Source organism: Nerophis lumbriciformis, linkage group LG01 (genome assembly GCF_033978685.3).
Source record: "Nerophis lumbriciformis linkage group LG01, RoL_Nlum_v2.1, whole genome shotgun sequence".
Classification (NCBI taxonomy): domain Eukaryota; kingdom Metazoa; phylum Chordata; class Actinopteri; order Syngnathiformes; family Syngnathidae; genus Nerophis; species Nerophis lumbriciformis.
This window is the reverse complement of record NC_084548.2, coordinates 12,197,240-12,207,500: the sequence shown is the minus strand read 5'-3', so window position 1 is coordinate 12,207,500 and position 10,261 is coordinate 12,197,240. Positions and strand designations below refer to the sequence as shown.

Sequence of the window (10,261 nt, the reverse complement as noted above, 5' to 3'; positions counted from 1 at the left end):
AAAGAAAAGATAGGAAAAAAAGAAAAAACTTTACCCCACAAATATTGCCAAAGCCAGGCAAGGCTCCAGGTATTTAGAAAGCAAACGACGAGACCCAGTTGGAACACTACAGGTGAAACACAGGTGCACGGTAGAAGGGGAGTCGGCTGACAAAACTGTCGCTGCTATGGCCTCTGGACTCTCAACTATCCTCCAATGTCATTCCTATAATCCTGGGACACAGTTGATTCAGCTCCTCCAGCCAAATCCGGTTAAGACAAAACCTGCTGATGATCCTAAAAGCAGTGGCTATTCAGCTGACCCCAATCCATGAGTTGAGACTCTTAACACAGACACTTTCACTTTCTTTACATAAAGACAAGTCATACGGATCCATCCAATAAACAAAACGGTGACAATGACTAAGTATGGCAACATAGACTGATGCAAAACAACATTTTAAGTGTACTTTGCTCATTCAAGTTGTGCAAAGTTTGCCATCAGCACCAGGATAAGTTTAGCCATCATATGAAACCTATTTAGATGGAGCCTCGCCAATTCTAAATAATCAACCACTGTGGTAATTAAAAGCTACTAAACAGCTTACTTCCCCGTTTTTCTGGGCTGTGATACAGGTGATTGTTTCAGGGTTGAGTTGACACCTTCTAACGGAACACCTTATCCTTCAGGCAATCCACACTCCAGGAGCTAACTGTCATCTGATTGGTTAGTGAGCTAAATGGTTCTACAACAAAGGAAGGAGCCTTAACAATCTGCTCTAGGCCACGAAATAGCTTATAATAATGTCACAAGCTAATTCTTATGTCTACAAAAAAGAGTTACAGAAGATGTATACATTACACATATTTTTCATGACAAAAATAGTTTTAGGGAACATATGACAAACTGTTTTCTGATGCATTTGTCTAGTCGACAAATTGAGTTTTACCTGTAGACATTCCTCTGCCTTATTATTATTATTTTTTTGCTAATGACTAATAGTAAAGACTAGAGATGGCAAATGAGCTTCACACCATGAAGTTACCTGAAGAGGATTGCAAACCTTTTCAGCTATTTTTCCACTGCATATTACCTGTGACCTGTCACACTGAGCTGGAGACTTGCTTGCACTGAGTGATAAACTTGCCTATTGTCATCCAAACTGTTATATCAAAATCAGATATGTGTCTTAAAACTTACAATTTGATTTTGAATCTTGGGGTGACGTTTCGATTATGAAAAGATTCTCTAATAACAATCGATACTCTTAGAAATAAAGGGTGACAATTCCAAGATTAACTACATTCCTCTATAAGGTTGCAGATATCAATTATTTTAGTAACGGGGTAATATATTGAATAGTTTGTTTGATTAATTGAGTAATCGGATAAATCAAACTTTATAGCCTCAATGTAACAAGCGGTAGTAAATGGATGGATGGATAGTTGAAATAAACATTAGTTCTGCTTGCTTTAGACCTTCATTCTTCTTTTCTAATAAATGCACACAAACATTGAAATTACACTTTTAACATGTGCATTAATACAAATTAAAAAACAAAAACAACACAAACTATCCGCTTTTCGCCGCCACACAGATCAAGACACCCACACACCACCAGTCTCATTAAAGTTAAGTTAAAGTTAAAGTACCAATGATTGTTACACACACACTAGGTGTGGTGAAATTTGTCCTCTGCATTTGACCCATCCCCTTGTTCACCCCCTGGGAGGTGAGGGGAGCAGTGAGCAGCAGCAGTGGCCGCGCCCGCGAATCATTTTTGGTGATTTAACCCCCAATTCCAACCCTTGATGCTTTGGTATGACTCGGCCGGGGTTTGAACTCACAACCTACCGATCTCAGGGCGGACTCTAACCACTAGGCCACTGAGTATGTGGCTCATGTGCGTTCCATTGCAGCAGCTATGTGCAATCTATGTCTGCATATTTAAAGTTCCAAGGACTACAAGCAGGCGAGATTTTCTGAATTTTTATCATAAACACTCAGACGATTAATTGAAGAAAAAAACCCTAAATCAAAGTTTTTTTCTTATCAAATTAATCGATATAATCAATCATTCCAGCCTTATTCATTTATAAACTAAACAATAAGGGCACACTCTTTTTCAGCAGGCGAGCTACTAATTAAATGTCCAAGTCAATATTGCACTGAATGGAATCAGCTAGCGATGTACAGTAGTTGCTAATAGGTTCCACAACTTAAGCACGACATGGCTAATGCTCACGCAAACGAGAGCGAGACGTTTGTTCCAAGGACAAGTGTTGTCAGTGGTTTGGTTTTGCGGCAACAGGCGTAGAACACATGACTGCACTCTGCAACGTTTGGCAGCAGCACAACAAACTTATTCCAGCATCTAAAATCAAAGCATCCAGTCGAGTGGGGGAAATGCAACTCTTTACAAGGCTAACAAGAACATAAACAAACTCCAGCTAAAAAGCACCTTACTGTGGTGAAATTATTTACACAAGGTATCATGTATAATGAGAAACAAGCACAGTGGAAAACAATCACTAAAGCAGTTGCACTATAAAATGCTAAAGATGTGGTACCCAAACAGTGGGAAAAGCCAGCATTTATCCACTTAGTAACACTATAGAGAACTTTCAATGTTACATTTTTATTTACAGAAGTATTTTATTCAAGACATACATTTTGCCTCCCATAGGATGATGCACTATATTGAATAACTATATTTAACTAGGACAATGCATATTGATCAACATATGAGCAAAAGTCTCACTGTAAATATGCCTGAATTGGCTAAAACAGCTAATTTCATTCATTTTATATGTTTAGTATTTCAAAAACAGTTTTATACAAAGTCTAACTTATGTTTTTTCTAAAAAGAACCAACTTTGTAAAGATTAACATTTTGCTAAGCGTAAGAAGCAGTGTATGCATTACACTAGTTTTTGATCAAATGAAATCAAAACTTGTTTAGAATGATCTCTTTTATATGTGTTAAGTTTCTTTAAAAAGTAAGTGAAAAAAACCCGACATTTAAGTTATGCGAAAAAAATCAAGAGATTTTATTTTTAGGTCATATCACCCAAGCCTATTGCTTAATAATTTTTTTAAGACTCTTATTTTGTTAGGGCAGGCAGAAAGGCAGAAAGGATGTAGCGTGCCGCACTCTTACTGTGAAGAACAGAACAGTGAAGTTAGTCTTTAGGCTTGGAGAGACAAAGCTTTGTTCAAACAAAAAGTTATTTTAGGTTCCTGCCTTCTGTCTTTTCTTTATACTTAAACTAACAAGACCCTCGGTTGTCATGTATGTCAATCAAGTGACAAATGTCAGTGAGGTTGGATGACCGACTGACATCCATTGTGTTTTATTGCTGTGCGATCAACAGGTCCAGACTAATCCCTCTGAGAAATCGTTATTACTCTTCCTTACCCAAGAAATTGTATAATTTGAATTTGCCCCGAAATTTGCTTTCGGCAAAGATGGGGCTGACTGTATTTTTCCTCCTCCATTCCGAAACATTAGTAACATCTAATGACAGCCCGCTAACTTTGGCACCACTTGCTTAGAAAAACACCATGGTGGTATAAGCAAAAATGTAGATGCTTTGAAAATATATTTAAAACATTAATTATTGAAAATTTCTGATCGATTCAGAATTTTATAAAAAATCACCACTCTGATTCGATTTTTCCGGCACCCCTAACCGAAAACATATCCCAGACATAACCACAATGAAAAACCCCAGGGACAGGTTGCTGTGAAGTAATCACCATCAAGTCAAATTGTCCGGACAATGTATAATTTACAATGTTAATACACTATTTCACCCTTAAATATACAACATAACTTGGCCAATACAGCATCTTTGAATAAAGTTTGTTTGCATACAAAACGTTGATACGGACAGTCCTTCGCCAGTGATTGCGATAAACATGAAGGCGTGACTTATGCTGTGTTACGGCTAATACTGTATGCACCCAATAGAAAGAGCATTGACTCCATGCCTTCTCTTTCTGCCAGCTATTTTTAGAGGTGGAGGGGGAGGAGAAAAAGAGAGAGAGGTAGGGAGAGGAAGGGAGTGGGAGGGAAGCAGACTTCACATTTTCCAGCCACTCCTATCAGTGCCGACATCTCGTGTACTGCACAGTAACTAGCATGGAGGAAGAGCCCTTTGACTTTACGAAGTCCTTGCACTCAAGCACTAAAGTATTTCCCTTTACTAAAAAGTCACTATGCGTGTAAATACCTCTTACTATAACAGTGTACCATAAATCTCTCAAATGATACACAATGGCATCTACCCTGTTGGTACATTAGAGCAGTGTTTTTCAACCTTTTCTGAGCCAAGGTACATTTTTTTCATTGAAAAAATCCTGAGGCACACCACCAGCAGAAAACATTAAACAAATTAAACTCAGCAGCAGATATTGACAGTAAAAAGTCGTTCTCGCAATTGTTGGATATGAATTCAAACCATAACCAGCTATGCATCAGCATCACTATAGCTCTTGTCTCAAAGTAGGTGTACTGTCACGACCTGTCACATCACGTCGTGACTTATTTTGACTTTTTTGCTGTTTTCCTGTGTGTAGTGTTTTAGTTCTTGTCTTGCGCTCCTATTTTGGTGTTGATTGCCATGTCATGTACGAATGTAGTTCGTGGACGCCGTCTGCTCCACACGCTGTAAGATTTGCTGTCGTCCAGCATTCTGTTTTAGTTTACTTTGCAGCAAGTTCAGTTTTAGCTTTGTTTTGCATAGCCATTCCTAAGCTTCAATGCCTTTTCTTAGCGGCACTCGCCTTTTGTTTATTTTTGGTTTAAGCGTTAGATATCTTTTTACCTGCAAACCATCGTCTTCGTTCCCGACATCTACAAAGCAATTAGCTACCTGCTGCCACCTACTGATATGGAGGAGTATTACACGGTTACTCTGTCGAGCTCTAGACAGCACAGACACTCAACAACGGCACATTTGCGGATTATTATTACTGGTTTGCAAAAAATATTTTAAACCCAATTAGGTGAAATTACATAATCTCCCACGGCACACCAAACAATATCTCACGGTACACTAGTGGTTAAAAAACTGCATCAGAGATTCATTTTTTTTATCGAATCAAAGCAATCTAAAATACCAAAAACACAAAATCTAAGAACATCTATCACCATCGACATCCACACAATATATCAGAACATTCCATGTCATGCCATCACTCTGTATGTACACTAAAGAAAAAGCCCCGTATTGAATATTTTACATCCGAGTTTGTTTGAGCAGAGGACTCAAAAAGGCATAAATCATTCAGAATGTCCTTCCTGGTCCAAGAACTGGGACCCTGTAAATCACAAGAAATAATATAGTACAGTGGGGGGGATTTCTGAGAAGTTGTTACAGTGACTGATTTCATGGACATCTGAGCTGCTGGTGCGAGTGAACATATCAAAATTTGTAATCTTCAATTGGTTGGTGTGGCTAGCAGTCCATTTGGGGGTTCACAAAAAAATACTCGATGATGACATAAGGAGTAGGCAATGACATGCTCTGATGCAAAAGAGGATCGAGGCGAGAGATTCAAGCTGGAGGACAGGGCCAGATTAAACTAATGCGAGTGAACAAGCAGAGGACAAATAGGTTGGAACCACAAATGAACCCCTTGGTAAAAGAAGCAGGGGCCGACAATTACTGCAATTTGCCTTTCGTGGACTTGTTCAGCCATTCCTGCACAAATAAGCTCAATGTACTGTCCATATGGTTATCATTATTAAAGAGCACCAAAGAAACCACAACTATGATATTAGCCAACATTTTGCAAATAATTACAATATTATGATACAAAAACTGTGTGATAATAATACATAGGAGGAAAATCTACTACGATACATCATAATATACAAGCTTCTTATTTTTTTTTGGCCTTACAATTTGGCAAAGCCCTCACAGTCCTAGACAGTTAATGACTTGCATTTCAGCAAGGTAAGCCTTGAATCTACAAGTGGGATAATCAGTCAATAACAAATTTTAGTCAGCAATATACACAAATCATTGCTGATTAATGATATTGTCAGCATTATTTTTGACACCAAATTAAGCAGTAATATAATCCTTATATATAATACTATCAATTCAAGTAATCCTTTGCAAGGCAATAAACTTATTTCTCATTAGTATTTTTTACCGTTTTAAATGGAAGGTCACAAATATTTAATTGTCTAAACACAAACAATACAAATAAAATGGACTCTCAATGTCTTTTAGCTAAAATTGTACTTCAATAACTATTGAATGTCGATAAGTGCAGTTTCCCCCCCAGAGTCAGGTTGTTTCTTTTGTTAGTCATTGTTTGCCATCACTTTCCGATAGAAGTGGAACCCAAACCGTGACATGACTCAGTTTGGAGTGTGTGTAGTTAGAATTATACACATGTGCATGTGAGGCGAAGGAGTTGAGGAGCCGGAGGCATTCGTGTTGTAGACATGGCAGCGGAAAAGACAAACAGTCAAAGATAGAGGATGCGTCCCTGGCCTTGTATAGCAATTTCGCTAGAAATGTGCGATGTCACGATCACGCCAATTCAACCAATCCCTTTGAAATATGTGCGGCCTCAGATCGTTGTCCAGTGGCTGCAACTTCCTGTATATTTTGGACAATCAGCGTCATTTTGGCCAATAGAAAAGTCTCTGAGCGTCGCTCATCTATGGAGCACAACTACCTATCAAAACTTGTTTCTTGTACAGGCAAAGTATTAACAGTAATGTGCGACAATATATGAACTCTATTGCTCAAAACGCACAATTGCCGTCCTTCTGCATAGCTCAGACGTACTTCTGGTTCCTGTCTATGGCGCTAAGCCTTCTAGGTAATGTAGTAGACAAACATTTAGCAACACACTGACATCCTGAATTCCTAGTTAACATACTATACATACATAGTTTAATATATATCTAACCTTTATTTATCCACAGTTAGGCAATTACGAACATTTTTCATTTGCAATGCTGAGCTGGCAAAGAGACAGCCTTTACAGGACCAAAATGATGACGTGATTATATTCTGGGGATGTACCGATGATAATACTGGTATCGAATTAAACGCTGATACGGCACTTTTTAGAGGTATTGGCGAGTACTTGTAAAGACATTTCCGATACCATAAAAATATATATTTTTTTAAAATCTTGGGTCAACAACCTAAATAGAGCGCACACAAGCTTAAACGTCGACGAGCATGCTAATGTTGCTACACGGAAATTACTTCTTGTTCTTCTTCAAATTCATTATATTGGATGGTCAACCACTCTCAATGTAGGATTTAGCCACTTAATGGAGTATATGGGGCCGCATTACTGCTTGCCTGGTCGTAAATACATGACTGAAACAGCCCTTTTCAACCTGTGTAGCTGTTAGCAAACTTATCTCCACAAAATTACAAGGCGCGGACTCGGTCAGCTTTACGACAGATATTTGGAGCAGTTATGTCACGTCTTTATCGTTGATTAGCTTAACAGCACATTGGGTCAGCCAGGAGGCTTTATCTTTTACTCGTTTAAATGCTGTTTTGCATGCCAGTAAATTCTGTCGTATCTATAGCTGAGAAACTCTCCACGATGCCTGACAGATGGAATATAGTTGTGCCTGGAAGTAATTTGCGACGGTTTACCTTTGAATGTTGAACTTTAGTTATTTGCACTACTTTAGATACTGATAGTTACTGTGAAAATGATCAATGTTACAAAAATAAAAAATATAATTCATACTTTTTGTTTTTCTAAGATTTCAATTATCTGAACAATTTTCTGAACTTGCAATGGGGTCGGCACTCTGTATCGGCACGTCCCTTAATCCAAAGTATCAGCATCAGAATCTGAACATCCCTATTATATTCTCTCGTCGACTTATTATGTAAATTTCAACTTTCAACAGTTCATAAATGCTCTTTACATGCGGGGGTAAATGTGTTGGAACATAAATTAACGTTAAAGATAGACTCACACTTCTAAAATGTGAGATAAACATGGATAATATCTTAAAACATCTAGTGGAGTTTTAAAAAAACATGTCTGTTTGAAAACCCCGTCACAAAACCGTGATTACATCCAAACCGTTCCACTCGTATTTTCCAACAAATTTGGTATACTTGCTCATTAGTCCGTGTTGATGGGCTCATCTAGCTCATTCAGTCCGAAGCCGAAATATTTCCACCCTGGGACATTTGGCTTTGCAATGATCTTTTTTCTTCCTAGATTATTGTACTGTATTCTAGTGAATTTTCTAGTGAAATTGTTGCCAGCTCCGGCAGCTAGCTTAGTTAGCTACTGTATGTTTAGTGCCAGCGTTCCGGATATTAACTGAGATTTTGTTAGTCATTTTCCTTAACACTGACTTAGATTTCAACAGACACAATAATGCTAGAAAACAAATATTATTGGCATAACATTGACCAGCGATTTTATTTATTTTGCATGGATTTAGAATGTAGAGAGGGAGTTGTTCAGAACCGGGCGGCCATTCCTCCCAATCACGCCTCTCCAGGGTTCACTGTCGTTGTCAATGTGAGCGTTGAAGTCACCCAGCAGAAAAAGGGAATCACCTGAGGGAGCACTCTACAGTAATCCCTCAAGGGAATCCAAAAAGGGCGGGTACTCTGAGCTGCTTCGTGCATAAGCACAAACAACAGTCAGCCCCCCCACCCACAAAGGCGGAGGGAAGCTACCCTCTCGTCGACTGGTTTAAATTCCAACGTACAGGCTTTGAGCCAGGGGGCAATAAGAATTGCCACCCCAGCCCGTTGCCTTTCACTGCGTGCAACGCCAGAGTGGAAGAGAGTCCGGCCCCTCTCTAGAGGACTGGTTCCAGAGTCCTTGTTGTGCGTCGAAGTGAGTCTGACTATATCTAGCCAGAACTTCTCCACCTTGCGCACCAGCTCAGGCTCCTTCCCCCCAGCGAGGTGACGTGCCACGTCCCATGAGCTAGCTTCTGTAGCCAAGGATTGGACCACCAAGGGCCCTGCCTTTGGTTGCTGCACAGCTCACACTTTACCCGACCTCTATGCCCCCTCCTGTGTGAGGTGAGCCATTGGAGGGGGTACCCACGTTGCCTCTTTGGGCCGTGCCGGGCCCGATGGGGACAGGCCCAGCCACCAGGCGCTCGCCATCGAGCACCACCTCCGGGCCTGGCGCCAGAGGTGGGCCCTGGTGACCTGTGTCCGAGCAAGGGAAATCTGAGTCCTCCTTTTTTTCTTTTTCAGAAAGGTCCTTGAGCTGCTCTTTGTCTGGTCCCTCACCTCAGACCTGTTTGTCTTAGGAGACCCTACCAAGGGGCATGGAAGGTCCTTTCGGCTCATGGGACTCCGGAGGTAGCGGACAGGTACCGACGGGCCAAGCGGTGTGCGGCTTCGGCGGCCGCATAGGCAAAAACAGATATTGGACGAATTTGGGGAAGCCACGGAAAACGACTTTTGGACTGCTTAGAAAGCGATTCTGGACCACCATCCGTCGCATCAGGTGGGTGATGCAGTGCACTGTCAACACCGTGTATAGTGGGGATGGTGTGCTGCTGACCTCGACTCAGGATGTTGTGAATCAGTGGAGGGAATACTTCGAAGACCTCCTCAATCCCACCGACACGTCTTTGTATGAGGAAGCAGTGCCTGAGGAATTTGTGGTGGGCTCTCCTATTTCTGGGGCTGAGGTTGTCGAGCTCCTCGGTGGCAAGACCCGGGGGTGGATGAGATCTGGGAACGGTACCTCTGGATTGGCAGACCGGGGTGGTGGTTCCTCTTTTTAAGAAAGGGAACCGGAGGGTGCGTTACAACTGTCGTGGAATGACAGCCTTTCTGGTAAGGTCTGTTCAGGTGTACTGGAAGGAGGCTACGCCGGATAGTCAAACCTTGGATTCAGTAGGTGCAGTGTGGTTTTCGTCCTGGTTGTGGAACTGTGGACTAGAGCTGCAACTAAAAATTATTTTGATAGTACATGAGTCAACAATTATCTTAATTAGTCGACTAATCGGATAATAAAGCGTATACATATCTAATGGCTGTAATTTTTCCATCGACTTCTAAATGGAGCTTAAGTTATTTTAGGCATGTGCTTACAAACAACAAAGATGACTAATTCATTCATAAAGATGTATTTTTACTGTGACTGTGCTGCTCATTCAGCCGTTACAAAAATAAAATGTCCAAATAAAAGAAAGGAAAGGTAAAGTGCTAAAAAAAAACAACTAACTATGTCTATGTATTAAAAAAAAAAGATAAAATAGCAGCAATGAAAACAAACAAAACACAAAATATAA

The 10,261-nt window shown here is 40.3% G+C and overlaps 1 protein-coding gene across 2 annotated transcripts in view; it reads right to left on the bottom strand.

Annotated features, from left to right (window-relative positions):
• Positions 1 to 10,261, bottom strand: part of gnb1a (guanine nucleotide binding protein (G protein), beta polypeptide 1a) — a 54,964-nt gene that overhangs the window by 17,632 nt on the left and 27,071 nt on the right. Inside the window, exon 1 of one of the 2 annotated variants that reach the window (XM_061974873.1) lies at positions 35 to 201. The exons of the other annotated variant lie outside the window; for it this stretch is intronic. The gene's annotated coding sequence lies outside the window, so the exon portion shown is untranslated. Of the gene's footprint in view, positions 1 to 34; positions 202 to 10,261 lie in introns of those variants that run through there. 2 annotated transcript variants of the gene reach the window in all.